At 35.7% G+C, this 18,941-nt stretch overlaps 1 pseudogene; it reads right to left on the bottom strand.

The window, feature by feature from the left end:
• Positions 1 to 781: 781 nt before the first annotated feature.
• Positions 782 to 1,270, bottom strand: LOC100590978 (annotated as a pseudogene).
• Between the last annotated feature and the right edge of the window lie 17,671 nt (positions 1,271 to 18,941).

Here is an 18,941-nt window from a genome sequence, read left to right as displayed (position 1 = left end):
CGCGGTTTTTTTGGTTTGTTAAGCCTCCTCTAATAAGCATCAAGAGCTCTGGGCATCCAATCTTTGCCATAATAAGCAGTAGGCCTGGCTCTATACATCCATATATGGGAGTACTTTTAATCCCAATGGCCCCAGAGAAACTGACCTCTTGTCACTGCCTGCTTTGGAGCTTTTAATCCCAGAAGGCCAGAGGATGTAGTCCTACTTATCTTATATTTATGGCTCATGAAAATGTCTGTCCAGTTTTTAAGGCCAGCTCTGTCTTTCACGTTTCCTCTTTTTCTATTTTATCTAAAACTGCTTTGTAGTGGGGGCAGGGGTTGCATCATAGCGTGATTTTACTGTCTTCCTGTCATGAAATGATGTCTTACTCATCAATTCATCATCTGTGCTTGCTTTTGTTTATGATCATGGAGACTTACTACTATATTTATGTTAGGATAGCAATAAAAAAACAGAATTGGACTTAAAACATAGTAACATGGTAGTGCTATTGAAAAGTCAAATACACATACACTATATAGATTGAATAGAACAGAGCAGTGGGGAAACAGTCATCATGGTGTATTCAAATTTGCATCAGCAAACTGAACTCACTTTGACAATCACTTTCTAAATGGTGATTCGGTTTCGACAAAACACCTTCTGTGGTGAAAAAAAAAAAAAGCAGTATTATTGATTTGCATACTATTGGTATAGTTGTTTTCTTTGTAGTCACTTTATAAATGTCTTTTTTTTTTTTTTTTTTTTGGAGATATGTGTGCCTTTATTAGCAGAGCCACTACTTGAGGGGGATGAAGCGGGAGGAGTGGGTGGCCCCAATGCCAGGCCAGCTGTGCTTCACGGGCTTGTAGGTGATAGAGAACTCGCCCAGGTAGTGGCCGATCATCTCCAGCTTGATCTCCACCTGGTTGAAGGTCTTGCCGTTTTAGACGCCCACCCTGCTGCCCACCATCTTGGGAGGGATGATGATATCCCGCAGGTGCGTCTTCACCACTTCCTGCTTCTCTATGGTCAGCGCCTCCTTCTTGGCCTAGCATACGCGCCTCAGCAGCGAGTGCGGCTCTCCCTCAGCATTCCGCCGCAGGCCGTGGTGCAGCAGCCGCAGGTCGTCGTTCAGCCGCCGCAGCTGGCGCGCACCGTTCAGCTGCCTCAGCTGCTCAAAGGACATGTCCAGCAGCTGGCCCAGGTCCGCACCGCGGTAGGTGAACTTGCAGAAGGTCCGCTGCTTCTTCTCCTCTACCTCTGCCATCTTGCCGGATCCTCTGAAAATGATTCCGTTAGTGCCAGATTCCTTCACATATAGATTTTAACCTAATTCTATATATGATTTTAATTAGCTGATATATTAAAAACAATGTCAGTAATTTTTTCCCTTCAAGGAAGCCTCAACTTTGAGAAATGGTGAATTACGTGAGGTAAACCTCGTATTTATGTGAGGAAAGCTCTGCACTGGTTTTGATTCTCACATTTTAATTAGCTGATATATTAAAAACAATATAAGTAATTTTTCCCTTCCAGGAAACCTCAACTTGGAGTATCGCTGGATTATGTGAGCTAAACCTCGTAATTTTGTGAGAAAGGCTAAGTATTGGTTTTGTTTCCCACATTTACGTGAGGAAATTGAGGCACAATGTTAAGTGTCACAAGGTGAAGTAACTAGTAAGGGGCAGGCCAAGATAGAAATCTGTTTCTAGAACTCTTGTGCTTAATGACTAAGAAGCGTGCGCAGATGCAAGGGCCAGGCAGGGAAACGAGATCTATTTGTACCAATAGCATGAAAGATTGACTTTGTTTCAGGGAGTCGCGTTTTTTCATAAAAACTTCAGGATTAACCCACCTCACATATTTTCTCCAAGGTTATAGTTATGTATTGGATTTAAGAATAGACTGAACCTGGGCTCCCCATTGCACAAGATAAAAAACTGATAGAGGCTGGGCATGGTGGCTCACGCCTGTATTCCCAGCACTTTGGGAGACCAAGGTAGGCGGATCACCTGAGGTCAGAAGTTTGAGACCAGCCTGGGTAACATGGTGAAGAAACCCTATCTTTACTAAAAATACAAAATTAGCTGGACGTGGTGGTGGGTACCTGTGATCCCAGCTACTTGGGATGTTGAGGCAGGAAAATCGCTTGAACCTGGAGGCAAAGGTTGCAGTGAGCCAAGATGGCGCCACTGCACTCCAGCCTGGGCGACAGAGCAAGACCCCGTCTCAAAAAAAAAAAAAAAAAAAAAAAGAGAGAAGAAAAGGTAAACCAAATGATGTACAGAAGATATAACAACATATAAAAAATCATTAAATATCATCAGTCACGCAAAATACATCCTGGGCTTAACATAGTAATGGTAAATACGCGAGGTGATGGACACCCCGGATACCTTGACTGGATCATTGACCACTCTGTGCATGGGACCAAATATCACATGTATGCCATAAATATGTAAAATATTATCTATCAATAAAAAACTTAATGGACACACAAAATAATACATAATGTGGTTGTTCTTAAAATTGGTTTTACTCTATGCTTCTTTACTTTTTTTATAAAGCCAAGTATTGTTAGATCCAGAGAAATTTTCAACATTTCTAAGAGTAACTTTAGCAGTAGATGAGTATTTTAAGTGTGACTCTTTATGTGTGATTTTTAAAATGGTTTAAGCAAAGGAATGACATTCCGATTTTCTGAAATTACATATTTATAAAACTACTGTAGAAAAATTTATGGTGACAATATTGTTTGAGTAGAAAGCTAAAATTTCATTGAGTATGAAGTTGGTATAATACTATTACAAGCTGCCTTTATCCGTTCAGTTTTGACTGTTATAATCAATTTAAAATGTAACTTTTCTTTTTGGAATTATAATAAATACAATTCTTATTTCAGATAAATCATTTGTCACACTTGTAAGATCACTTCACAGGGAAAAATATTCTTTCTTGTCTTCTCTGTTTTTTTTTTTTTTTTTTTTGAGACAGAGTCTCGCTCTGTCACCCAGGCTGGAGTGCAGTGGCGCAATCTCGGCTCACTGCAAGCTCCGCCTCCCGGGTTCACGCCATTCTCCTGCCTCAGCCTCTCCGAGTAGCTGGGACTACAGGCGCCCGCCACCACACCCGGCTAATTTTTCTTTTTTTGTATTTTTTTTAGTAGAGACGGGGTTTCACCATGGTCTCGATCTCCTGACCTCGTGATCCGCCCGCCTCGGCCTCCCAAAGTGCTGGGATTACAAGCGTGAGCCACCACGCCCAGCCCTGTTTTTTTTACTGGAAGAAATGATGTACTTTTTCAAGTTTTGCTAAGAACTCTTCAATGATAACAAATATTTGATGTTATAAGATTGACATTAAATGCTTAATATTATTAATATATAAAATACTGTGTCATATCTTGTGGAAGAGAGAGAAAAACAATTTGTGAAAAGATATTGCTTCTTGCATGTAACCATGTTTCTGCTCCTTAGTAATCTTAACTTCAATTTTGTAAAGCTTGTCTTTGTTATTATCAAGAAAAGGCATAATCTAGACCCAGAATTTTGATCAGATGGCCCTTACCTCAGATTTTCAATCACTACTCTAAGAAGGCAGATAGATAACTGTTAAAATTTGGATAAAAATGAAATAAACAAAAATATAGTTAAGTATTAAGTTTCAGCCAAGGCACATGCCAAGAGATATGTGAATCATTTGTGGAATTATTAGATAGACTCTAAAGAATATTCATCAATGTTGTATACTCTACCCATTACTTGATACTCAGATATAAAGATGTTGATAACAATGGAAAGCAGATGGACAGCGCATGTTTACCTATCAAAATATATCTGTCGTGAAGGTAGCGTGTTCACCTATTGATAAGTTTGCCAGACTTAGCAAATTAAAATACAGGAGACTCAATTCAAATCAGTTACATTTTAGAAAAACAATGAAAATAATTATATGTGGAATATACTTATTCTAAAAAGTTTAATCATTGTTTTTCTGAAATTGAAATTTAACTAGGTATCCTGTGTTTTATCTGGCAACTGTAACTACCGAGAGTGGTGTATGTATTTATATGTGTGTGTTTGTGTAGTTAGTGTGGGGTGGTCTGTCTTCTATGGGAATTTGTGAAAGGTAGAGAAGGTTGGAGTCACCATGTACATGTTATAAAATACATTCAGCCATTCTCATTAAGTCTAAATTAAAAATAGTTTCCCCCATCCTCTTCAGTGACTTTTACTAAAAATTATATTGCTTGGGTATCTTAACTGTTTCTGCAAGATTGCCTCTTGACTTCAGAAATGAGACAAAATCTTTTTTTTCTTTATTTTTTTAGAAGAAGGTAGGCAATATAAGGACCAAAGCTAAGAAATACTCATGATATAAAAAAATGTTATTGACAAACTAAGAAATCAGCAGTTTCAATCTTCAAATCTTCTGCTGACTATATGTTCAATTCAGTCACCTAAAAAATGCGTTTCCAAATCAACTTATGATTTTCACTAGTACTGAGGGGAAAAACCCTAATGCAATATAAGAAAAGTTTAAAGGATCATTTTTATTTGGCCTACCAAATTTAATGTGACTGAAAATGTTTATTAAAAATGTTCAGAAATGTCTGGTTAACCCTGAATTAAGAGCAATAGGTCAACCGTAGCACATTTTCTAATAATTCTGACTTTAGTTAAGATTCAAACAAATTTGGCAGAGCATCAATATCAGTCACAACACAAACTCTGATTTAGACGTTCTTCATTCTATTTTACAGTATTATCTGTGCATCTCGGAAGTAGTGATCCAGCATGGCAGACCCTAAATATGCAACAAGGGAAAGTGACTGTCAGTGAGTCAGTAAATTCTCTTATTCGGTATTGGCTTGAGGAGCTCTTTCATTCAAGACTTTTCAAATACACACACACAAACACACACACACACACTTACACAATTTTAGGAGAGTGAAATGTTTTTTACTAAATATTTAACATTAGTAATATGCAAATACTAACAATAATTTTGTGGATATTTAATCTGTGCCAACTTTTAGCTAAGCACTTTAAATATATTGACTTAATGTATTCCATATGAAGTAGATAGCATTATAATTTTTGTTTTGTTTTGTTTGTTTGTTTTTTGAGGCAGAGTCTCACTTTGTCGCCCAGGCTGGAGTGCAGTGGCGCGATCTTGGCTCACTGCAACCTTCATCTCCCAGGTTCAAGCAATTCTTCTGCCTTGGCCTCCCAAGTAGTTGGGATTACAGGCGTGTGCCACCATGCCTGTCTAATTTTCTTGTGTTTTTAGTAGAGACAGGGTTTTGCCATGTTGGCCAGCCTGGTCTGGAACTCCTGGCCTCAAGTGATCCACCTGCCTCAGCCTCCCCAAGTGCTGCGATTACAGGCATGAGCCACCATAGTCGGCCTAATTTTATTTTTGACAATGAAGAAAGGGAATCAAAAATTTTGACTAATGTTTCTGTGAAGTCAAAGCCTATGCCCTCAATGTATATTGATACACATGAGTAGAAACTGGTATAACAATTGGAGTATACTCATGAGCATATCTGTGTTTTCTCTTAAATTATGGATCTCTTTTCCACAGAGTTTGGGAGTTGTCCTTTGGTATGGGGCTGAGGAAAGAGCAGCAGAGCTCTGTCTCTAAAGTTACTGGCCACTCTCTCCTCATCCTACAGCTCTATCCTCTTTTGACTCCTAACCTTGACGCAGCCTTTCTTAGGCTCCTTTTATTTAGATATTGTACTCTTCAGAAGTTTGTCCTTCATTCTTTCTTCTTTGGTTTTATAAATCCCTCTTAAGAATGTGATGTAGTCTTGGTCTTCAGTGATGTTAAGACCAATAGATTTATGTTTTGAACTCCACTTCTTTCCAGAGTTCCATATGTGTAGGCAAAATGGATATCCTCTGAATATCCCATGTGCATTTTATTTTTTCATAGGTTATTGGGGTACAGGTTGTATTTGGTTACATGAGTAAGTTCTTTAGTGGTGCTTTGTGAGATTTTGGTGCACTCATCACTCAAGCAGTATACACTGCACCCTGTTTGTAGTCTTTTATCCCTTGTTCCTGTCTCACCCTTCCCCCCAAGTCCCCAAAGTTCACTGTGTCATTCTTACGCCTTTGAGTCCTCATGGCTTAGCTCACATGTCAGTGAGAACATACGGTGTTTGGTTTTCCATTCCTGAGTTATTTCACTTAGAATAATAGTCTCCAATCTCAACCAGGTCGCTGCAAAGGCCATTAATTCCTTTTTATGGCTGAGTAGTATTCGATCGTGTGTGTGTGTGTGTGTGTGTATGTGTGTGTGTGTGTGTGTGTATCAGTTTCTTTATCCACTCGTTGATTGATGGGCATTTGGGTTGGTTCCATGATTTTGCAGTTGCAAACTGTGGTGCTATAAAGATGTGTGTGCAAGTATCTTTTTCGTATAACAACTTTATTTTCATATGGGTACCCAGTAGTGGAATTGCTGGATCAAATGGTAGTTCTACTTTTAGTTCTTTAAGGAATCTCCACACTGTTTTCCATAGTGGCTGTACTAGTTTACGTTCCCAGCAGCAGTGTAGAAGTGTTCCCTGTTCACCACATCCACACCAACATCTGTTATTTTTTGATTTTTTGATTATGGCCATTCTTGGAGGAGTAAGGTGATATTGTATTGTGGTTTTGATTTGCATTTCCCTGATCATTCGTGATGTTGAGGATTTTATTTTTGTATGTTTGTTGGCCATTTGTGTATCTTCATGCGGTGGCTCACGTCTGTAATCCCAGCATTTTGGGAGGCCAAGGTGGGCAGATCATGAGGTCAGGGGATCGAGACCATCCTGACCAACATGGTGAAACCTCGTCTCTACTAAAAATACAAAAATTAGCTGGGTGTGGTGGCGCACGCCTGTAGTCCCAGCTACTTGGGAGGTGAGGCAGGAGAATTGCTTGAACCCAGGAGGCAGAGATTGCAGTGAGCCAAGATCCCACCACTGCACTACAGCCTGGTGACAGAGTCCACTTTTTGATGGAATTTTTTGTTTTTTTCTTACTGATTTGTTTGAGTTCATTGTAGATTGTGGATATTAGTTCTTCATCAGACGTACAGATTGTGAAGATGTTCTCCCACTCTGTGGGTTGTCTGTTTACTCTTCTGACTCTTCCTTTTGCTGCGCAAAAGCTCTTTAATTAAGTCTCAGCTATTTATCTTTGAGGGTTGTTTTTGTTTTTGTTTTTTTCTTTTTGACAGAGTCTCGCTCTGTTGCCAGGCTGGAGTGCAGTGGCACAATCTCGGCTCACTGCAGTCTCCATCTCGTGGGTTTAAGCAATTCTCCTGCCTCAGCCTCCCGAGTAGCTAGGTCTACAGGCATGTGTGTGCCACCACACCTAGCTAATTTTTGTATTTTTAGTAGAGATGGGGTTTCACCATGTTGGCCAGGCTGCTCTCAATCTCTTGACTTCATGATCTGCCTGCCTTGGCCTCCCAAAGTGCTGGGATTACAGGCATGAGCCACTGCACTGGCCTTATCTTTGTTTTTATTGTATTTGCTTATGGGTTCTTGGTCATGAAATCCTTCCCTATGCCAATGTCTAGAAGGGTTTTTCTTATGTTATGTTCTAGAATTTTTATAGTTTCAGGTCTTAGATTTAAGTCCTTAATCCATTTTGAGTTGATTTTTGTATACAGTGAGAGATGAGGATCCAGTTTCATTCTCCTACATGTGGCTAGCCAATTATCCCAGCACCATTTGTTGAAAAGGGTGTCCTGTCCCCACTTTATGGATGGAAACACATCCCATGCTCATGGATGGTTAGAATCAATATTGTGAAAATGACCATACTGCCAAAAGCAATCTAAAAATTCAACACAATTCTCATCAAAATACTGCCATCATTCTTCACAGAATTAGAAAAAACAATTCTAAAATTCAAATGGAACCAAAAAAGTGCCTGCATATCCAAAGCAAGACTAAGCAAAAAGAACAAATCTGGAGGCATCACATTACCTGATTTCAAACTATACTCTAAGGCCGTAGTCACCAAAACAGCATGGTACTGGTACAAAAATAGGCACATAGACCAATGGAACAGCATAGAGAACCCAGAAATAAACCGAAATACTTACACCCACATGCACTTTAAATTAAGTGTTCGAATCTAACTATTTCCTAAATATACTCATCTTTCATGTTTCTGGTCTCAGTTAATGGCATTGATACCCAAATCAGTGAGCTGATTAGAGATTATGTTATTTGAGTTATTCCTCATATATCCTCAGCCACTAAACTTTGTCAATCTTGCTTTTAAAATATTTTTTTGAATCATTCATCATCAAAAAATCATATTTTCACATAAGTATTGTGTGTAATATATTTTTCTACCAACCCAAAATTCATCCTCTCCTCTGCCATTAAAATTATTTTGACAAGAAAAACAAGAAAAAATAATGTGTCCCTCTCCCTTCCTAAAACATTCTTAGGGCTGTGTTGTTTGAAGGAGTAGTTGTCACACTGGACTGAGGTATGGAGATTATGGACATAGAAAGGATCCAGACACCAAATATCACATATGCTATTTCCCAAACTCATCTGTCCATCTGTGGCTTAGGTGTCATGGTTTATCAGCCTTTACCCATATTTATTTATTTATTTATTTTCTTGAGATGGGGTCTCACTCTGTCACTCAGGCTGGAGTGCAATGGTGGATCTTGGCTCACTGCAGTCTCTGCCTCCCTGGTTCAAGCGGTTCTTCTGCCTCAGCATCCCAAGTAGCTGGGACTACAGGCCTTTGCCACCATGCCCGGCTAATTTTTGTACTTTTAGTAGAGACAGGGTTTCGCCACATTAGCCAGGCTGGTCTCAGAATCCTGACCTCAGGTGATCTGCCTGCCTCGGCCTCCTAAAGTGCTAGGATTAGAGGCGTGAACCACCATGCCTGGCCTGCCATTTTCCCATTTTTTTTTTTTTTTGTAAGAAACGCATATTGCACCAGCAAGCAAAAACCTGGGGCTCAACTAAAGAGCCACTCAGAATGTTGTTAGTCTGAGAAAGTGAATCAACCTAATGACTACATAACAAATGCCTTTGTGAATTAGTTGGTTTTTCATATTTTGTTTTTAACAAAATTTGCCTGGTAGACCACTACAAATAATGTTAGAGATGCATAGTTGTGTGATTTTTGACATAAAACCCAGAAGAATTCATAAAAATTGAGTGCCAGGGGAATATGGTTTTTTATACCCATTTACATGTTAATGATTAAATTCCCAAGACTTAAACCCATAAATGAAAAATAAGCATAGATTTGATGCTTATTCTAGCAATCCAACATTTTTATTCATGGATATATGAACTACTTATTAAAGGTCTTGGAGTTATTAAAGAATATAGCACAAATAAAATACTGCTACTTTGAATAATTATTGATTGAAATTTTTAATATTTTACATTGCATACAAACATGCTAAAAATTCAGTCTAGAGGTAAATAATGTCAATGTCTTATGGATGTAACATTTTTTAGAAACTATTACTATTATGTTAGAGCAAACTTTTAAAATATTCTGGAATAAAAATATAAGAAAAATAATTTTGTAGGGAAAGTGGAATGGAACTATGAATTCAAGAAGAAAAAATAGTGGTATAAAGTTTTCAACTATTAAAGGAAGACTGTTCGTGTATTTTCAAACAAGATAATAATTTGCATATTAATTATAGTAATTAGATTTTTCAGTATGTTTAAGTTTTATTTTTAAGTGGAGTGTTATTTATAAATTCCTAGAAATACAGTTTTTGCTATTTAAACTTAATTGAAAAATTTAAGACAACATGATTTTAGGGGGTTTGCAAAAAACCATATAAACCCCTGAACCATAGAATCAAGTCAAAATTCCATATTTAGATACATGTAGGGACCATTTTAACTTTCTAATCTCATGTCCCACCACTTATATCATCTACTCCACCTACACCTGAGTTTTCTTTGGAGTGTTATTGGTCTCAAAGATTCTGTTTCTTCTGTTTGGAATCATCTTCCATTTCCTTTTTACTAAACAGAAATTGAGTGTCACGTTTATGCCAATTGACTGACACAGTCTCTGTCACATTGTAGATTCACATTAATAAGAATAGTTACAATTTATTGAATGCAGTGGGCAGTAGACTAAGCATTGTGCACGCCCCAGCTGTTTTAATCCTCACAACAACCCTAACAATGACAGAACTGAGTCCCAGAGAGATCTGAAAACTTACCTAAAGTGAAGGAGGAAATGAGCCTAGTTGATTAAATGAATAACCAAATAAATGCTCGGCTGCTAATGCTTTTATTTCATTTCAACTGTTTCTATGACTTTGGATTTCTTTGGATGTACATTTTCTATAAACTAGTCCAGGCCCTGTGAACAGTTGTTTGTTGTTTGTTTTGTTTTTAATAGGAAATGTCATCACACTTTGTTGTAATTACCTGTTTAATGTCCCTCTCCTTGACAAATGATAAGCTTCATTGAGCCAGGGATCATGAATACCATATTCATCACGCCCAGCATTGTACACAGTGCCTGGCATATACTGTGTTCTCAGTAATACATATTGAATTAACAAATATTCTACTACATTTTAGAAGGAGTTTTTAATCAACCCTGATGGTTGTAGATCATTAGGCACATTATTCTCTAATACAATGCTTCATTTACTTTAGAAATCCTTGAGTCACTTTCTGATTCTGTCATAACCAAATATTCCAAAATTATTCTTTAATTCACATTTATCTTTATATTGACTATTCCTATCTCTACTTAATTTATTTACAAAGGAGACTCTGTCACCACTGCAGATGGCCTGTATCACTGAACATAAATATAGTAAAAGTACATACCAAAACAAGTAGTGTTATTAAAATCCAGCTAACCATTGTCATCAGCTATGCTTAAGGTTCCTTCTCCTTCTGTTAAAGAGAAAGATTGCCAACAATTAAGACAGACTAACACCAAATATTACTTTTGCCTATTTAATCATGATCGAAAAAGCATTAAAAATAGACTCACGTTTTTCCTTTATGTGATTCTACTTAGCTTAATGACATTCCGGTGTGCCCTCGGAAATCCTCTTGGACACTGTACTAGATGGGGCTTGTAAAATGTTTAGCCCAGTGTCTGGCACATCCTATGTATTCAAAAAAAATATTAGTTATTTTTATAAATATCCCACACTTTGAAAAATGGCATATATAAAACTATCTTGCTTCTAATGAATTTATCAAATGGGACCTCAGTGTCAAGAGTTGTAGGTCATTGAGATTGCCAAACCTTTTAAAGTATTTCCTGTCTGCTACCATGCGTGTGAATATTTATGAGATTTCTAGCAAAGAAAAGCACTGAACATTTCTTGAAAGTATTAAAGTAATTGAAAAAAAGAGTCAGAAGGGGGACTACATTGAGTTTGATTCACTAAGAAGGCAGAAGCTACTGGATCAATGACTACCTTCAACAGAGTCAGAGTTAAGCTTGTCTCAAGATGTCACACTACTAAGCAAAGAGCAATGATGTGTAACAATTTCTGGAAACTAAAAGGAGAGAAAGGGAATTGCACTTCTGGCCACTTTTTCACAGTTATTCCAGAAGTGCATATTCTCGATATTTAAGAGACTAGGGAATAAAAGTTTATTGCTTGATATAGATGCTGCTGAAAAATTTTATTTCCCATCATATTTAATATTCACAAATGATATGGTTATTAAAATATACAGTAAATTCCTTTAAAAGTGCCACATATTTTATACTAACAAAGTTGTTACACCTTCCACATTTTAGTAATTTCTTTGCATTAGAAGCCAAAACTCTATCAAGATCTCCCACAAATATTCTAATTTATGTGAATCTCATACCTAGACAAGGAGAAAACTAAGCAAAAATATTTGTGAATTCATAAAAGCAACTCGTTTATATGACTAAAAAGATGCATATGTAACTTTAGTTTGGTTAATTGACACCATCCATAGAAAAGATGCTGCCAGTACACTCTAGAATGTTCAGTTGAAGTTGATATTTCAAAAAAGATAAGGTAATGGAGTTTACTATAATTAACAATGAAAGAGTGAGAATTATTGGAAATTTACAAATTAAACCATCACAGTCTGTTTATCAACTTCCTGTTTGAACTGTGCTTCTCATTTAACATATAAATACCACCGGTGCCAGTGCTTTCCTCTCTAAAATTGCCATAACCTTGTTTCAGAGAAATGAGCAGTCTATGATATTTACCTTAAAATAATAGAACAAGGCTATCCATTCTCAAAAGAGCTAATGTGTATATGGAATATCCAGAAATCTTCTTTACTGAAGGAGTCCGTCAAATCCTTTGGAGAATAGTGTTTGTTTTGGAGGCCTTTGATAAACTATTAACAAGTTTAAAAGAAAGAAACAAGTATTTGCAAAGTTTGTTTCTTATATTTCCAAATATGCAGTTGCTGAAAATAGTTACTTGGTTCATGAGCTGGCTCATTAGGCTCATAGCTTATTTTTTATTTGATTTTTATTGTAGTAAAAGATAAGATAAAATTTACCATTTTTGCCATTTTTTAATGTACAGTTTGGTGTCATAAAGTACATTCACATTGTTGTGAAACCTTCATCACCATACATCTTGCAAAACTAAAACTGCATTCATTAAACAATAACTCCCTACTCCCTCCTCCCCTCAGCTCCTCATAATCCCCATTCTATTTTCTTTCTCTATGTGCAATATATAACATATTTAAGTGGTACCCAGAGTAGTCAATATTTGTCCTTTGTGACTGGTTTATTTCATTTTGCATAAAGTTTTCAAAGTTCATCTATGTTGTAGTATGTATCAGAGTTTCCTTCGTTTTTAAGGCTCAATAATATTCCATTGTATGTATATACCACATTTTGTTTCTCTGTTTATTTGTTGATGGACACTTGGGTTTGGTCCACTTTTTGGCTATTGTGAATAGTGCTTCTATGAACATGGGTGTACAAATATCTGTTCAGATCCCCCTTTTCAGGTCTGTTTGTTTTTTTGTCTGTATCCAGAAATGGAGTTGATGGATCATATTGTAAATTCTATGCTTAATTTCTGGAGGAACCACCATACTTTCGTGTCTTAATTTTATCCAGAGGAATTCATAGCCTTTTTGCCTGTTGTCCTTTTCACACTCTGCACACACACAGACACACACATACACACATACAAACACACCCTTCCTCTCCTCTTTATTCAGATTGGCTTTAGCAGGGGAGAGTCATTATAAAGCTCATTAATCTTCATTTTTCACAGCAAGATTCATTTTATAGGACTGAAAGATGCAGAAATGGAACCACACAACACTTTGTCAGCAGCTAGGATTTCTGAATGTGATGCCGAGTGAAAATTAAACACAAGAGATCAGACAGCAGCTCTAATAACTCAGTAATTTCTAAATAAATAGACTGAGATTGATGGAACTGAAAACAGTTTTCTCTAACAAGGGAAAGTGTACAGGGTAGTAATATTTGACTCAAATATGCTTTGCATAAGGGATTAGAATTCCTGAAAGCCTCTCATTTCCCCATCAGAGAATTTGTTTCTTCTGTCAGTCAAATGGTGGTTAATTATCACAATTTCAAGGAGCAGCTCATTAATTCATTAACTAAAAATAACTAGATATTTATGTAGGAAGATAACACACAATAACCAGTAACTCGAATAGCTCTGCCAATGTAAATTGTCTTCCAATTTCATGAAAGTTTCAGGAGGTGATTCCACACTAAAAGTTTATGCCAATTGTTAATTTCTACTTCAAGAATTTAAGAATTTTGGAATGAAATAAATTTAAAACTATATCACCAAGGGTAATTATTTTATCTCTGATCAGCTTTGTTTTGCAGTTTGATACTGATAAAGAAAGGTACAATTGGGAATAAGAGGTTGGTGAGGAAACAAATAAAGTACTGTATTAAAATGCCAGTTAAATCAAGCACTTTAAGGACAAAAAGAGGGGGGAAGCACTAAGAGAACTGGGAACTTTATTTTTCCCCATGTCAATTCTAAAATTTTTCCCAGTATCAGGAACAAAACTTTAATATGCATATATTTAGTATACTGTTTAAAAAGCTGCTGTTACAAAGTTAACTTTTTTACATTTAAAACTCAATGATTGAAAAGGTTACTTTGTTTCTCCTTGTTTCATTGTAAAATGTCTACTAAAGAGTATTATGATATATTTATGATAAACATATTTATGATAAATTAAGGAATAGTCATTAAACACAAACTGGTATCCACCACTCAACCAAAAATACATAATTTTAATTTAGAGAAAACTTATACTTTAAGCTTCATGATAGATGTTACTGGTATGTTTTTCTAGCACAGACACAATTTCAACTACTGTATTTTATGTCTTACATATAGGAACAAAGTTTTGGCCATTTAGAAAGGGAGATTTTTAAGGGAGGGGGTTTAAATTTAATCTGCATAACAATGTACATAATCCTAAAATCCTGCTTACCCTTATCACAGAAGGGAAGAGCAATCTCCCCAAAGATGTCTGACATCCTACACAGATATGAAGGGCTTCCACCTTTGCCCCAGTCCCTGCATTTTCCTGTGCCTAACTCAAGCACTGCAAACATCTGTTCCCTGTTATAAATCTGTTTGGAGAATCTAGTTTAATTAAAAGTTTCCTTTTTATATCTCTGCAACTTTAACAAAGATAAAGACTTAAAATATGGAGGTATTACTATTGAGAGTTGGCCCTATGTCAGCGTAAAACTAAGTTTGACTTACGACAACCTTTCAGTTTTCACTGCTATACCATAATCCAGTGAAGTTGAGACGTGTGTTCTCCAACCTGTGAGCATATACACATGCTGTTTCTTCTGCTTGGAACATTCTTTATTACCCTTTTTCCAGGAATACCTTCTCTTTGTCTTTCAGCTCAGTGATCACTTCCACCAGGAAGCTTTTCTTGATCCTTTAAGTGCAGAATAAGTTGCTACTTTTCTGTCCTCATATTATTTCTTGTATTCCCCACTCAGTAACTACCAGTATAATATCACAGTGTATTGCGATTGTCAGTGAATTCTTTACATTTCTCCTCAGTAGATCTACTAGCTTTGAAATGGCGGAGACTTTACATGTTACAAGTTATGGCCCAATGACTTAGCACAGTGCTTGCCTTATAGCTGACATTTATTGCACAATGTCATTAATCTCTCTGAATAAAAACACCCATTCTGTATCGCACAGAATTGCCTACATTTGGCATTTAGAAAACTTAGCTTACATTTGTCAGTTTTTACAGCATAGCTTCTGAGTCTAGAAGCACAGATAGACACACTTGTTAAAAGTGTTGTATTGCCTCACCCTTGAAAGTATAGTCTTTTTGAACTAATGAATTTAGATCAGTGTTTCTCAGAATTTAATGGGCATAACAGTATCATGGGGAACCTGTTAATATTGACATTCAGATTCAGTAAGTCTGTGATAGGACCTGAAATTCTGTGTTTATAACAAGCTGTCAAGTATTACAATGCTACTGCCATTCGCCATTTCATCATCTATAGTTATTTCCTCAAGATAAAGATATAAGGAAATGTCCAAAAAGAATGAGAAGAAGGAAGAGAAAGAGAAGTAATAGGAGTTAGGGAAGAAGAAGAAGAAGAGGAAGAACAATCCAACTAAGCAGTAAAAGTGGCAGCTATCTTTCCTTGCTTATATATCTATGTGGAATCTTTGCAGTTAGGAAATAAAAAAGCATTAAAACAAAACTACCAAATTATAAGCTAAGTAATAGACCAAAATATGCTTTGCATAAGTATTGAGGATTTAGTGATAAGAAGATCAAGTGAAGCACCTCCTTTAGAGGACTGAATGAAGTTGAAAACTCCTATGTCAAATGATAAATTTTAAAATAGGAGGGGGATGAAAATCAACAATTAATAAAGAAGAGAAAGAAACTAGCAGGAAGTCATTTCTCAGAAAAGAAACTAAAAGTCAATTCACCAAAGTTATAAGAAAATAAGAAAGCCAGATGCACTGTGAAGAGGAACGAGAGAAATATTTAGCAGTAGAACAATAGAGGGGAAAAAAATCGAGGATAGTCTACCTATGAAGGAGACAGGCATTTAAATTCATCTGTTCAATGTATTTTAAGAAATTATTATAGGACATTTTACTAAGTTTATTGGATAAAATGTTGAATAACTATTAAGAGCTGTAGAGTTTCTTTGGGTGGACATTCATATAAGTGAAAAAGTGCAATACATTTTGCTGTAAAAGAAGCAGGCATTTTGTAAGTCAGATGAGAAGAGTCTGACAGTGGCTGGGGTCATACATGGGAAAGGTAACAAGGAGAAGACTTTTGAGCTAAATGTTAAAGGATGAAAAAGTACCCCATTCTATACTCTCTCTCACTCCCAAGAGAAGAAAGAACTGTCCAGGCAGGAGAAAGTACTTGAATAGATAAACTGAGCCATATATTTGAGCTTGAGGCAATTGGTATTACTAAGGAAGGCAGATGATGGCGTATGATTGTACCAGTGTCTGTATATGGGTATTCAGACACTTTGTTGAAAGAGGAGAGAGAAGAAAAGAGAAAGAGAAGAGAATACGTATAAAATTTAATTTGGGGGAAGAAGTGAAGACACTTTTGTTTTTTGTTTGTTGGTTAAAGGAAGGACATTTTTATACTTAAATAGACCTGTTTAGTATAACATCTTCAAGCTTGCTTGGAAAAGAGAAATGCTAATAGTGAAAATAGACAAAACAGAAAAGAGTGGTAAGAGAAACCTAATTTGATCTAACATTTTCAGATATGAATATTTTATAACCTATACAAATTAAACTTTCAGAAGGAGAAAATAAGGAAAGTTGAGAAATATTAACATCTTTATTGAGACTTTGGCCTAAAATACCATAAAGTGAAATTTTGTTATAGCGTTTATTTTGCTTAAGTTAAATAATAATAATTATAAAAGTAATAATTAGGAAAATATAAACATACACAAACCTGTATAATTTGCATTAAAACATTACTTAAACACCTGAAAACATATTTTTTTGATGAGTCTGGATGGTGATAATAGTAGAATAAAGTTCTGGTTTGATTTTGAGTTCTCCTTTTACTTCTTTATTTATTTTCTCATAAATTAATAGGATTAAGCAATCACTCAGTAAATCAAGGAAACCAGTCATTTTTAAGTTAATTATCAAATAACAACAGAAAAAGAAAAGATATATAAATGCAAAGCAACCGTTTTATCATATATGTTTATATTCTGTCTCTATTCATCTGTAAGCCAGTATATTCCAACACATGTCATAGGAAAGGGAAATGAGTCTGGCTTTGTGACTGACTCGCAGATAGCATCATAGACAACTGGAATTCGATGAGAAACTACAGCAGATGGGCGTTTCATATTGACTTTCATTGCACATGCAGCCTGATATATGAGTGAGAAGACTGTGCCTTGGTGTTTTTGGCCTTGTCTTTCTGCAGGAGAAATAGCAGGAAAAGGGGAGCTTAGTGGTTTCTGGCAGATAGTGTTAATTTTCCACTAAATCATTGTTTACAAGAGGAATAAATAAGGGAAGGATACCAGTTTTATTATTCTCAAAGCTATCTTTCTAAAAATGACTAGCAATGTTTCAGTAGAGTAAAAAATCATTTTCAATGGAAGGATTTATATATACAGTTTTTTCCTATAGGTGAATATTATCAGCCTTCAGTCCTGGGCTCTGGTATTTTACGAAGGATAAGCTCCTGGAGTACTTTTATAATTTAAATCTTGCATAAAACTAGATGAATGTTGACAACAGAGAAATTTCTATTCACCTGTCAAAAGTCATTGGTTACTGTTATTAGTAGCAACACAATTTGCAGTTTGAAATTACATGATTCCTGACATATTTCACATTATTTTGGATTTTGTGCATAAAATGGTTTTCACATATATTTTATATTACGCTATTTGAAATTAATGTAATTCCAATGAGTATACACACTCATGTTAAAAGGCACACTTGGAGACTTTGCTGTCAAATATTTTGTCCTCAAAACTTGACCTAATTTAATATTTCAAGCTGATATGGTTATATCCTTATCTAATTGTTGACCCTCTTTGATTTCGCAGAGAAATTAATGAAATACTTCTCTGAGATAGCAACAAGACACTGACCTTAAAATTGCTCTTGTATATCAAATTTTATTAGAATTCTTACTTGTCTTCTGTCTTAAATCTTTAATGCAATTAGATAGATTAATGACTTTTAAATTTTATTAGTTGAATAGTCATGCATTATTCTCATTAAACAGGATGCTACTATAGTTATTTTATCATAGCTATTCTGCTTTTATTGTGACTTTTGCAGTACTTTAGTCTTAAGAGCCATTGCTCATAGAAACATGACACTGTAGACTTATTTAGCACACAAAATAATTATGATTATTTGAAAACTGCTAAAAGCGTATGTTTGCATAAGCAGAAACATTTAATAATATTTCCATTTTTTACTGAAAAAATGTTCCATATATCTTGCTAAAAACTTCAGGGCTTTGTACTCTTGTCAAAAACAATACCACATCAGCTTATAGAAATGATGGATAGATAGAAGACATCATAAGATAAACTACTAAGTAATCCTAACAGAAGAAACACTGTGTAATATCTGTTTTAAAGGTTATTTTTGCAACACTTTTTAGAATATAAGTCTGCCTTTGCTGTTTTGTATCCAATAATGTGAAAATTCCAGATTAAAGTAGTAACAAATAGAAAATATGTTTACCATGTAACTGATGGACTATTTAAATTAGATTTCACTATAAGGGAATCTTTTGTAGATGGAATGACTTAGAGGTCTCTTCCTGTAAATAAGTACTTTTTAAATACAAGGCAATACTAAATTAGTACTTTGCACAGTATCTTCGCTTAGAATGATAGTAGTAGTATGAATTTGTGTAATGAGCTCTT

The sequence above is a fragment of the Nomascus leucogenys genome, chromosome 2 (assembly GCF_006542625.1).
Source record: "Nomascus leucogenys isolate Asia chromosome 2, Asia_NLE_v1, whole genome shotgun sequence".
NCBI lineage: Eukaryota > Metazoa > Chordata > Mammalia > Primates > Hylobatidae > Nomascus > Nomascus leucogenys.
The sequence above is the reverse complement of the archived record's forward strand: the minus strand, read 5'-3'. Positions and strand labels throughout refer to the sequence as shown.